This window comes from Myxine glutinosa, chromosome 6, assembly GCF_964187855.1.
Source record: "Myxine glutinosa chromosome 6, kmMyxGlut1.1, whole genome shotgun sequence".
Classification (NCBI taxonomy): domain Eukaryota; kingdom Metazoa; phylum Chordata; class Myxini; order Myxiniformes; family Myxinidae; genus Myxine; species Myxine glutinosa.
Genome location: NC_136266.1, coordinates 159,004,338 through 159,017,381, shown reverse-complemented (window position 1 = coordinate 159,017,381; position 13,044 = coordinate 159,004,338). Strand labels below are relative to the sequence as shown.

Here is a 13,044-nt window from a genome sequence, read left to right as displayed (position 1 = left end):
CATGAGTGCTAAAGTGCTTACACTACTGCTCATGCACATCATATACAACGCCTGATCACAATTGCAAACCAGAATTGAGCGGATTATCGATGATGATAGCATACTTAATGTTTAACACTTTGAATTGGCACATGACTGGAATGAAGTTATGGAACAAATTAAAACGCAAGCCAAGTATCAGTGCTAGGAGTTAGCCCGAGGATGTTCACAAATCATGCTGAAACGGCGTCTGAGACGAAACCTCTCATGCTGAAATGTCGTCTGAGAATAAATCTCTCATCATGCTGAAATGTTGTCAAAGACTAAATCTCTCGACATGCTAAAATGTTGTCTAAGACTAAATCTCTCGACATGCTAAAATGTTGTCTAAGACTAAATCTCTCGACATGCTAAAATGTTGTCGAAGACTAAATCTCTCGACATGCTAAAATGTTGTCTAAGACTAAATCTCTCGACATGCTAAAATGTTGTCAAAGACTAAATCTCTTGACGTGATAAATGTTGTCTAAGACTAAATCTCTCGACATGCTAAAATGTTGTCGAAGACTAAATCTCTCAACATGCTAAAATGTTGTCTAAGACTAAATCTCTTGGCATGCTAAAATGTGTCGAAGACTAAATCTCTCAACATGCTAAAATGTTGTCTAAGACTAAATCTCTCGACATGCTAAAATGTTGTCTGAGACTAAATCTCTCGACATGCTAAAATGTTGTCGAAGACTAAATCTCTCGACATGCTAAAATGTTGTCGAAAACTAAATCTCTCGACATGCTAAAATGTTGTCAAAGACTAAATCTCTCAACATGCTAAATGTTGTCTAAGACTAAATCTCTCGACATGCTAAAATGTTGTCTAAGACTAAATCTCTCAACTTCCAAAATGTTGTCAAAGACTAAATCTCTCGACATGCTAAAACGTTGTCAAAGACTAAATCTCTTGACATGCTAAATGTTGTCCAAGACTAAATCTCTCGACATGCTAAAATGTTCTCGAAGACTAAATCTCTCAACATGCTAAAATGTTGTCTAAGACTAAATCTCTTGGCATGCTAAAATGTGTCGAAGACTAAATCTCTCAACATGCTAAAATGTTGTCTAAGACTAAATCTCTTGACATGCTAAAATGTTGTCAAAGACTAAATCTCTTGACATGCTAAAATGTTGTCAAAGACTAAATCTCTTGACATGCTAAAATGTTGTCGAAGACTAAATCTCTTGACATCCTAAAATGTTGTCAAAGACTAAATCTCTCAACATGCTAAAATGTTGTCTGAGACTAAATTTCTCGACATGCTAAAATGTTGTCAAAGACTAAATCTCTCAACATGCTAAATGTTGTCTAAGACTAAATCTCTCGACATGCTAAAATGTTGTCGAAGACTAAATCTCTCGACATGCTAAAATGTTGTCAAAGACTAAATCTCTCGACATGCTAAAATGTTGTCAAAGACTAAATCTCTCGACATGCTAAAATGTTGTCAAAGACTAAATCTCTTGACATGCTAAAATGTTGTGAAAGACTAAATCTCTTGACATGCTAAAATGTTGTCTAAGACTAAATCTCTCGACATGCTAAAATGTTGTCTAAGACTAAATCTCTCGACATGCTAAAATGTTGTCTGAGACTAAATCTCTCGACATGCTAAAATGTTGTCGAAGACTAAATCTCTCGACATGCTAAAATGTTGTCTAAGACTAAATCTCTTGACATGCTAAAATGTTGTCAAAGACTAAATCTCTTGACATGCTAAAATGTTGTCAAAGACTAAATCTCTCGACATGCTAAAATGTTTTCAAAGACTAAATCTCTTGACATGCTAAAATGTTGTCAAAGACTAAATCTCTTGACATGCTAAAATGTTGTCTAAGACTAAATCTCTCGACATGCTAAAATGTTGTCTAAGACGAAATCTCTCGACATGCTAAAATGTTGTCTAAGACTAAATCTCTCGACATGCTAAAATGTTGTCGAAGACTAAATCTCTCGACATGCTAAAATGTTGTCGAAGACTAAATCTCTTGACATGCTAAAATGTTGTCAAAGACTAAATCTCTTGACATGGTAAAATGTTGTCAAAGACTAAATCTCTCGACATGCTAAAATGTTGTCAAAGACTAAATCTCTCGACATGCTAAAATGTTGTCGAAGACTAAATCTCTTGACATGCTAAAATGTTGTCAAAGACTAAATCTCTCGACATGCTAAAATGTTGTCAAAGACTAAATCTCTCGACATGATAAAATGTTGTCAAAGACTAAATCTCTTGACATGCTAAAATGTTGTCAAAGACTAAATCTCTTGACATGCTAAAATGTTGTCGAAGACTAAATCTCTCGACAGGCTAAAATGTTGTCTGAGACTAAATCTCTCGACATGCCAAAATGTTGTCTAAGACTAAATCTCTTGACATGCTAAAATGTTGTCAAAGACTAAATCTCTCGACATGCTAAAATGTTGTCAAAGACTAAATCTCTCGACATGCTAAAATGTTGTCGAAGACTAAATCTCTCAACATGCTAAAATGTTGTCCAAGACTAAATCTCTTGACATGCTAAAATGTGTCGAAGACTAAATCTCTCAACATGCTAATATGTTGTCTAAGACTAAATCTCTCGACCTGCTAAAATGTTGTCAAAGACTAAATCTCTTGACATGCTAAAATGTTGTCAAAGAATAAATCTCTTGACATGCTAAAATGTTGTCGAAGACTAAATCTCTCGACAGACTAAAATATTGTCTCAGACTAAATCTCTCGACATGCTAAAATGTTGTCTAAGACTAAATCTCTTGACATGCTAAAATGTTGTCTCAGACTAAATACCCCCGACATGCTAAAATGTTGTCAAAGACTAAATCTCTCGATATGCTAAAATGTTGTCAAAGACTAAATCCCTCGACATGCTAAAATGTTGTCAAAGACTAAATCTCTCGACATGATAAAATGTTGTCGAAGACTAAATCTCTTGACATGATAAAATGTTGTCAAAGACTAAATCTCTTGACATGCTAAAATGTTGTCGAAGACTAAATCTCTCGACAGGCTAAAATGTTGTCTGAGACTAAATCTCTCGACATGCCAAAATGTTGTCGAAGACTAAATCTCTTGACATGCTAAAATGTTGTCAAAGACTAAATCTCTCGACATGCTAAAATGTTGTCAAAGACAAAATCTCTCGACATGCTAAAATGTTGTCGAAGACTAAATCTCTCAACATGCTAAAATGTTGTCCAAGACTAAATCTCTTGACATGCTAAAATGTGTCGAAGACTAAATCTCTCAACATGCTAAAATGTTGTCTAAGACTAAATCTCTCGACCTGCTAAAATGTTGTCAAAGACTAAATCTCTTGACATGCTAAAATGTTGTCAAAGACTAAATCTCTTGACATGCTAAAATGTTGTCGAAGACTAAATCTCTCGACAGACGAAAATATTGTCTCAGACTAAATCTCTCGACATGCTAAAATGTTGTCTAAGACTAAATCTCTTGACATGCTAAAATGTTGTCTAAGACTAAATACCCCCGACATGCTAAAATGTTGTCAAAGACTAAATCTCTCGATATGCTAAAATGTTGTCAAAGACTAAATCTCTCGACATGCTAAAATGTTGTCAAAGACTAAATCTCTCGACATGCTAAAATGTTGTCTAAAACTAAATCTCTCGACATGCTAAAATGTTGTCTAAGACTAAATCTCTCGACATGCTAAAATGTTGTCAAAGACTAAATCTCTCGACATGCTAAAATGTTGTCAAAGACTAAATCTCTCGACATGCTAAAATGTTGTCAAAGACTAAATCTCTTGACATGCTAAAATGTTGTCAAAGACTAAATCTCTTGACATGCTAAAATGTTGTCTAAGACTAAATCTCTCGACATGCTAAAATGTTGTCTAAGACGAAATCTCTCGACATGCTAAAATGTTGTCTAAGACTAAATCTCTCGACATGCTAAAATGTTGTCGAAGACTAAATCTCTCGACATGCTAAAATGTTGTCTAAGACTAAATCTCTTGACATGCTAAAATGTTGTCTAAGACTAAATCTCTTGACATGCTAAAATGTTGTCAAAGACTAAATCTCTTGACATGGTAAAATGTTGTCAAAGACTAAATCTCTCGACATGCTAAAATGTTGTCTAAGAATCAATCTCTCGACATGCTCAAATGTTGTCAAAGACTAAATCTCTCGACATGCTAAAATGTTGTCGAAGACTAAATCTCTTGACATGCTAAAATGTTGTCAAAGACTAAATCTCTTGACATGCTAAAATGTTGTCGAAGACTAAATCTCTCGACAGGCTAAAATGTTGTCTGAGACTAAATCTCTCGACATGCCAAAATGTTGTCTAAGACTAAATCTCTTGACATGCTAAAATGTTGTCAAAGACTAAATTTCTTGACATGCTAAAATGTTGTCAAAGACTAAATCTCTCGACATGCTAAAATGTTGTCGAAGACTAAATCTCTCAACATGCTAAAATGTTGTCGAAGACTAAATCTCTTGACATACTAAAATGTGTCGAAGACTAAATCTCTCAACATGCTAAAATGTTGTCTAAGACTAAATCTCTTGACATGCTAAAATGTTGTCGAAGACTAAATCTCTCGACATGCTAAAATGTTGTCTAAGACTAAATCTCTCGACAAGCTAAAATGTTGTCAAAGACCAAATCTCTCAACATGCTAAATGTTGTCTAAGACTAAATCTCTTGACATGCTAAAATGTTGTCTGAGACTAAATCTCTCGACATGCTAAAATGTTGTCAAAGACTAAATCTCTCGACATGCTTCTGGTAGCATCAATTTACTGGGGAAGTGGCTGCTGCTGATGCAATGCCCTCTCTCACTGGTCATTTGGTACTCATTTTGCCAACTTCAGAAGGAGGACAGGTTGAGTCAACCCACCTGATGTTAATTCAACGGCATGACAGGTGCTCAAACTCCAGACCCTAAGATCTCAAGCCAGTTACCTTTCCCATCAAGACAGCACTAGGCTAGTCAGGCAGGTCTGGACGCAGTTAGCAGGAGGAGAAGGGGCAGAGATAAAAATTGAGGTGGACGGAAGTGAAGAATACAGACATGATAAAGGTGTGGGTGCAAAGATTGGATGCTTGGGATGGAGGTGTGTGGAGGGAAAAAAAAACTCACATGGACTCCACATCAATGTGGGATTACTTTCGGGGCCATTACATTGGTACTTTAATGACCCATTAGAGCATTTTACTTGAATAGGCTACCTAGTAGAAGGTGTTCAGGTAAAACTATCACCGATGTACATTTTCATTTCATTAGTCTCCATGGAATCTATATGTAAAGCTTATATGAAAGCTTTTGGAATGGCATTTCATCTGTTATTTCATAATTTAGTAGCCTGAATGATTAATTACTGGAGAAGGAAACCCAAAGAACAAAAATATTTTCTATGATAAGCAATCATCTGCAAGGGTTAGGTAATTATTTAGGTTTGCAGCAGATAACACCAACAATCGGTGCCAGGACTACTGTGGGAGGTCAAACTTAATGTCCTCAACAGGAAGACCAAAGAGTTGAAGGAAGACGAATGCGAAGCAAATCACGGGATCCCACTAAAACCTGGGAAGCATCATGGAAATGAAAACGCGAGGGAAAGAAAGAGTTGGAACAAATCGTCATTTTATATCTCCCCAAGGATGAGAAGGAAAATGATTGTTAGGTTCAATGTCCTATTCATCTCGAATAAAAAATAAAAGCCGTTAAGACTTCTTGCAATTTCCCATTTCACTGATTTATCTTGCTGATGTTAGAGATCTTTCCTTTCCACCACGAAAGGAAACGAGTCGTAGTCGGCATTGATGAACTGCACCTGGTTGTCCCGAATATTACGCATGGAGAGAGTTGAAATCTGCACGAGATTCCTTCGACAGTGAGTTTGAAAAAGAGTAGTTCATTGTGTGCAGGTGCCCTGGCCAATTGCTGAATCCCATGCAGCCCTTGACTCGTACGGGGAAAGCAACAGGACAATCAGTTTTACCACTAATGTGTTCATTTATTGGCACTCCCTGGGTCACAGCCCCCATCAAATTTCAACAGCTTTATTATGATAATATGGAGAAGACAAATTACTTTTGTCAGTAGGTCAAAAGGTTAAAGGTCAGCATCACAGGAAATCATACATTTTCATCCAATTGACCTGAAAATTTAAGAACTTGCATATGGGGTCACTGAATTGGTTCACCAATTATAAGCAAGAAGCTGATTGTTTTGTTTTTTTGTAGATCAAAAGGTCAAAGGTCAAGGTTGCATAAAATTGCCAATTTTCATCCAATTGACCTGAAATTTAAAGAATTTGCACATCAGGTCATTGAATTGGTTCACTAATCAAAAGGTAAGAGTCAATTGTTTTTTTAAGGTCAAAGGTCAAGGTTGTGTGAAATCACAAATTTTCACCCGATTGACCCGAAATTTATCGAATTTACATATTGGGTCACTTAATTGGTTAACCAATGAAAAGCTACAAGTGGATTGTTTTTTATATCAAGAGTCAAGGTTGCATAAAATTGCCAATTTTCACCCGATTGACCTGACATTTAATGAATTTGCATATTGGGTCATTGAATTGGTTAACCAATCAAAAGCTACAAGATGATTGTTTTTTAGATCAAAAGGTCACAGGTCAAGGTTGCATAAAATTGCCAATTTTCACCTGATTGACCTGAAATTTAATGAACTAGCAACAGTACCCGCCCTATGGGCGGGGCTTCAATTGGGAGGCCCAAATGAAAAGGCAAAATATCAGAAATTGAAGGGTTCTTTTATTTTAAACGATTCATATAAACATCCATTGAATCATATCACACGCAAATCATCAAAATCTAAACAGTATCTTTAGAATTTCAATAAAAGCCACATCACTGTTCATATCGGTAAATATTATTCCATCGTGTTTCAAATCGTGATCGATACACGATGATCGTGAATCGTGATCGATAATCGTGTTCACAATCGCTATGTCGTATGTACTCCCGATACGTGTACCAAATTCCCGATACGTGTAACTGTACCAAATCAACAGTTAAAAGGATTTTGAGCCGATAGGTGTTACGGCCTTGACGAGATCGATGGAGACAGCAATCTGTTAGCGATTGATGGAGACATGTTGCTTTCCCGGGTGCCGCACAAACGGCTGCACCGATTGGACGGCACCTGGGAAAGCAACATCGTCACAATGAGAACAATGAACGTTATGTGAACGCGAATGTTATGCGGGAGTCCAAACCTGAGAATGCTGGAGACTAAAGCTGAAATTGGGAAAACGAAATAGCCTATTTTCCTCCTGGAGATCCCAGGATTATCCACCCAAAATATCTTTGCGATCGGTTCAGTAGTTTTTACGGTACCTTCGAACAGACAGACAGACGGACTTTTGGTGAATTATAGTAAGATTTGCATATTGGGTCACTGAATTGGTTAACCAATCAACAGCTACAAGCTGATTGTTTTTTAGATCAAAAGGTCACAGGTCAAGGTTGCATAAAATTGCCAATTTTCACCCGATTGACCTGAAATTTAATGAATTTGCATATTGAGTCACTGAATTGGTTAACCAATCAAAAGCTACAAGTTGATTGTTTTTTAGATCAAAAGGTCACAGGTCAAGGTTGCATAAAATTGCCAATTTTCACCCGATTGACCTGAAATTTAATGAATTTGCATATTGGGTCACTGAATTGGTTAACCAATCAAAAGCTACAAGCTGATTGTTTTTTAGATCAAAAGGTCACAGGTCAAGGTTGCATAAAATTGCCAATTTTCACCCGATTGACCTGAAATTTAATGAATTTGCATATTGGGTCACTGAATTGGTTAACCAATCAAAAGCTACATGCTGATTGTTTTTTAGATAAAAAGGTCAAAGGTCAAGGTTGCATAAACTTGCCAATTTTCACCTGATTGACCTGAAATTTAATGAATTTGTATATTGAGTCACTGAATTGGTTAACCAATCAAAAGCTACAAGGTGATTGTTTTCTAAGATCAAAAGGTCAACGTGGCATAAAATTGCCAATTTTCACCCGATTGACCTGAAATTTAATGAATTTGCATATTGGGTCAATGAATTGGTTAACTAATCAAAAGCTTCAATGTGATTGTTTTCTTAGATCAAAAGGTCAACGTGGCATAAAATTGCCAATTTTCACCCGATTGACCTGAAATTTAATGAATTTGCATATTGGGTCAATGAATTGGTTAACCAATCAAAAGCTACAAGGTGATTGTTTTCTTCGATCAAAAGGTCAACGTGGCATAAAATTGCCAATTTTCGCCCGATTGACCTGAAATTTAATGAATTTGCATATTGGGTCACTGAATTGGTTAACTAATCAAAAGCTTCAATGTGATTGTTTTCTTAGATCAAAAGGTCAACGTGGCATAAAATTGCCAATTTTCACCCGATTGACCTGAAATTTGATGAATTTGCATATTGGGTCAAGGAATTGGTTAACCAATCAAAAGCTACAAGGTGATTGTTTTCTTAGATCAAAAGGTCAACGATTGACCTGAAATTTAATGAATTTGCATATTGGGTCACTGAATTGGTTAACCAATCAAAAGCTACAAGGTGATTGTTTTTTTAGATCAAAAGGTCATGGTTGCATAAAATTGCCAATTTTCTCCTGATTGACCTGAAATTTAATGAATTTGCATATTGAGTCACTGAATTGTATACCAATCAAAAGCTACAAGGTGATTGTTTTCTTAGATCAAAAGGTCAACGTGGCATAAAATTGCGAATTTTCTCCCGATTGACCTGAAATTTAATGAATTTGCATATTGGGTCACTGAATTGGTTAACCAATCAAAAGCTACAAGGTGATTGTTTTGTTAGATCAAAAGGTCTAACCAATCAGCCACCCTCTGATGGTTAAACTGCCGAAATCTCGGCTCTCTGCTCACCTTCACTCTTTCATTCCTCTTTTCTCCCGCCTCTGGAACAAACTCCCACACTCACTTCAATCACACTCCTCCCTCCAGGTCTTTAAAACAGCTGTTCACCACCATCTCTTATCTTCCCCCATCCAAAACCTTGATCTTTTCTACCCCCACGAATTCACCCCAGATCCATCTTGTTTGAAATTCCAACTTCTTTCCTGGAAGTCCTGGCAGTGTCCATATGTTTTATACCTCTCCCACCCCCCCCCCCCCCCTTCCCATGCCTCCCCCCCCAAAGCCCTCTCCCTCCCACAGTTCTCTCGATGTCTCCATGTCTCTCGGTCCCTGCTCTCAAATGTTGTGTTTGTGTCCTTCCACCTCTCTCCCCATCTTGTCTGCAGCTCCCGATGTTATTTGTTTTATGTGTCTGTCTGTCTTTCTGTGTGATTAATGTTCGCTCTTTCACGAGCCTCGATGTTGTATACAAAAAAAAGAAAAAAAAAGAAAAGGTTTACGTGGCATAAAATTGCCAATTTTCACCCGATTGACCTGAAATTTAATGAATTTGCATATTGGGTCACTGAATTGGTTAACCAATCAAAAGCTACAAGCTGATTGTTTTTTTTAGATCAAAAGGGTAAGGTTGCATAAAATTGCCAATTTTCACCCGATTGACCTGAAATTTAAGAATTTGCAGAATGAGTCACTCAATTGGTTTACCAATCAAAAGCTACAACCTGATTGTTTTTTCGATCAAAAGGTCAAGTTTGCATAAAATTGCCAATTTTCACCCGATTGACCTGAAATTTAATGAATTTGCATATTGGGCCACTGAATTGGTTAACCAATCAAAAGCTACAAGCTGATTATTTTTAGATCAAAAGGTCAAGGTTGCATAAATTGCCAATTTTCACCCGATTGACCTGAAATTTAATGAATTTGCATATTGGGCCACTGAATTGGTTAACCAATCAAAAGCTACAAGCTGATTATTTTTAGATCAAAAGGTCAAGGTTGCATAAATTGCCAATTTTCACCCGATTGACCTGAAATTTAATGAATTTGCATATTGGGCCACTGAATTGGTTGACCAATCAAAAGCTACAAGCTGATTGTTTTTAGATCAAAAAGGTCAAGGTTGCATAAATTGCCAATTTTCACCCGATTGACCTGAAATTTAATGAATTTGCATATTGGGCCACTGAATTGGTTGACCAATCAAAAGCTACAAGCTGATTGTTTTTAGATCAAAAAGGTCAAGGTTGCATAAATTGCCAATTTTCACCCGATTGACCTGAAATTTAATGAATTTGCATATTGGGCCACTGAATTGGTTGACCAATCAAAAGCTACAAGCTGATTGTTTTTAGATCAAAAAGGTCAAGGTTGCATAAATTGCCAATTTTCACCCGATTGACCTGAAATTTAATGAATTTGCATATTGGGCCACTGAATTGGTTGACCAATCAAAAGCTACAAGCTGATTGTTTTTTTAGATCAAAAAGTGAAGTTTGTATAAAATTGCCAATTTTCACCCGATTGACCTGAAATTTAATGAATTTGCATATTGGGTCACTGAATTGGTTAACCAATGAAAAGCTACATGCTGATTGTTTTTTTTTTAAGGTCAAACGTCAAGGTTGCATAAAATTGCCAATTTTCACCCGATTGACCTGAAATTTAACGAATTTGAATTTTGGGTCACTTATTTGGTTAACCAATCAAAATCTACAAGGCGATTGTTTGTTAGATCAAAAGGTCAAAGGTTAAGATTGTGTCAAATCATCATTTTCACCCAATTGACCTGAACTTTTAAGAATTTGCATATTGGGTCACAGAATTAGTCACCGAATTTTGCATTTTTAAAAACTGGTTTCATTATTTTGAGCAAATGGAAGAAGAAGACATCTGAATACAAACGGACGCCGATGGGCTTTGCATTTACAGATGCTTTCGAGTTGAAGTTATAATAATCTCCAAACTGATGAGCTCCAGAGGGCGAAATGTCAATCATTAGATGGTTTCGTGTCAATACGATCAGTTTTTTGACAAGGTCCTACATTTTGTTGGCGGTAGAAAGACATTGCATGGTAATTAGTGAAAGTAGTAGATCAGAACATTTGGGACAGCCTGTTGCCTTGAGAGAAGCAACTGCACCTAATTCGTAACATGACATCCTTGAAGAGGTTCTCTGCCGCTTTGTCCAAAAGCAAAGGATGGTTGGCGTGTTCGGAGTTATAAATCGTGGTGAAGTAATGTTCCTTGGCAGACCTCCAATATAGATGAAGGGCATCCCAACGGAATGAAATGAAAACCCATCCCATTTTACAACCCCAAATCTCAGCTCGCTGTATGCACTTCATCTGAGCACATTACAAAGCACATTCAGAAATGTCTCAGCAAAATCAGCAAGCACAAGTTAAATTCCTCCATGATAAGGTTAGGCTAAGATTATATGCCTTTGTTTGAGGGTGCTCCATCTCCTGGTCTGTCATTCCATAAAAAGAAAGAAATCAGTGCCGAATGTACAATTTCAAATTGATGTCAAAACTTCGGCAATAACAGTCAATGATGGCCTTCAACACATCAGCTCGAGGAAGACATTTTGGCAACTGCTGCACCGGATTTTATGGTTGATTTTAATTTGATATCTAGCCAACATCATAATCTCAGCCCAGCTAAAAACTGTCGCCCTGGTGTTTCTCATACAGGGCGATACATCAATGAGTGTGCCATCACTTGGATGGACATGTAACAGAGTGTCCCGTCTCCTGGTATTAGTAGGTGGATATTATAGATCCCACGATGTCACTTTGTGAAGACCAGGTGATTTATCGCCAGGCCCTGGTTAAATTCCATTTCCTGTCACCTTCAGTCAAACGTCAGGCCTGGCCAGGAGGTTCATGACATGGACCATAAAAGTTCCCTGGCCAACTCCACAAGAAGGTGGGAATAATTGGGGCCATTAAAGTAGGAGTAGTAGTTGTAGAAGTAGAAGTAGTGTTTTTGTTTAATTATCAAGTGCCACCTTAAATTCTGAAGTGATACATGAGCATAACTAGATCAGCACTCTGTGGAGCACATACAGTGCATTCAGAAAGTATTCAGACCCCTTCACTTTTTTCACATTTTGTTATGTTGCAGCCTTTTGCTGAAATCGTTTAAATTCATTTTTTCCCTCATCAATCTACACTCAATACCCCATAATGACAAAGAGAAAACAGGATTTTATAAAGTTTTGCAAATTTATTAAAAAGAAAAAACTGAAATATCACATTGACATAAGTATTCAGACCCTTTGCTATGACACTTGAAATTTAGCTCAGGTGCCTTCCATTTCTCTTCATCATCGTTGAGCTGTTTCCACACCTTGATTGGAGTCCACCTGTGGTAAATTCAATTGATTGGACATGATTTGGAAAGGCACACACCTGTCTATATAAGGTCTCACAGCTGACAATGCATATCAGAGCAAAAACCAAGCCATGAGGTCGAAGGAACTGCCTGCAGAGCTCAGAGACAGGATTGTGTCGAGGCACAGATCTGGGGAAGACTACAAAAAAATCTCTGCTGCATTGAAGGTTCCCAAGAGCACAGCGGCCTCCATAATTCATAAATGGAAGAAGCTTGGAACAACCAGGACTCTTCCTAGAGCTGGCCGCCCGGCCAAACTGAGCAATCGGGGGAGAAGGGCCTTGGTAAGTGAGGTGACCAAGAACCCGATGGTCACTCTGGCTGAGCTCCAGAGATCCTGAGTGGAGATGGGAGAAACTTCCAGAAGGACAACCATCACTGCAACACTCCACCGTTCTGGGGTTTATGGCAGAGTGGCCAGACGGAAGCCTCTCCTCAGTGAAAGACACATGATAGCCCGCTTGGAGTTTGCAAAAAAAGCACCTAAAGGACTCTCAGACTGTTCGTCAGGTGGCTTAGTGAAATTACCGTTACCGGGCGGATAAAAGCAGAATATTTGGCATGAGGCTCCCTTCGGGCCAATTAATTAATGTTAGCCCTAGAGCCCTCCAGAGTTTAAAAAAAATTCATGCAAAACAACAAAATTCAAGATGGTCGACATGGATGACAAAATATAGCTTTTCTTGAATCCTGGTAATCATAGGAAACCCAGGGTGG

At 37.6% G+C, this 13,044-nt stretch overlaps 1 protein-coding gene across 1 annotated transcript in view; it reads right to left on the bottom strand.

The window, feature by feature from the left end:
• Nucleotides 1-13,044, bottom strand: part of LOC137428947 (uncharacterized) — a 127,386-nt gene that overhangs the window by 45,546 nt on the left and 68,796 nt on the right. The gene's annotated exons all lie outside the window — the stretch shown is intronic.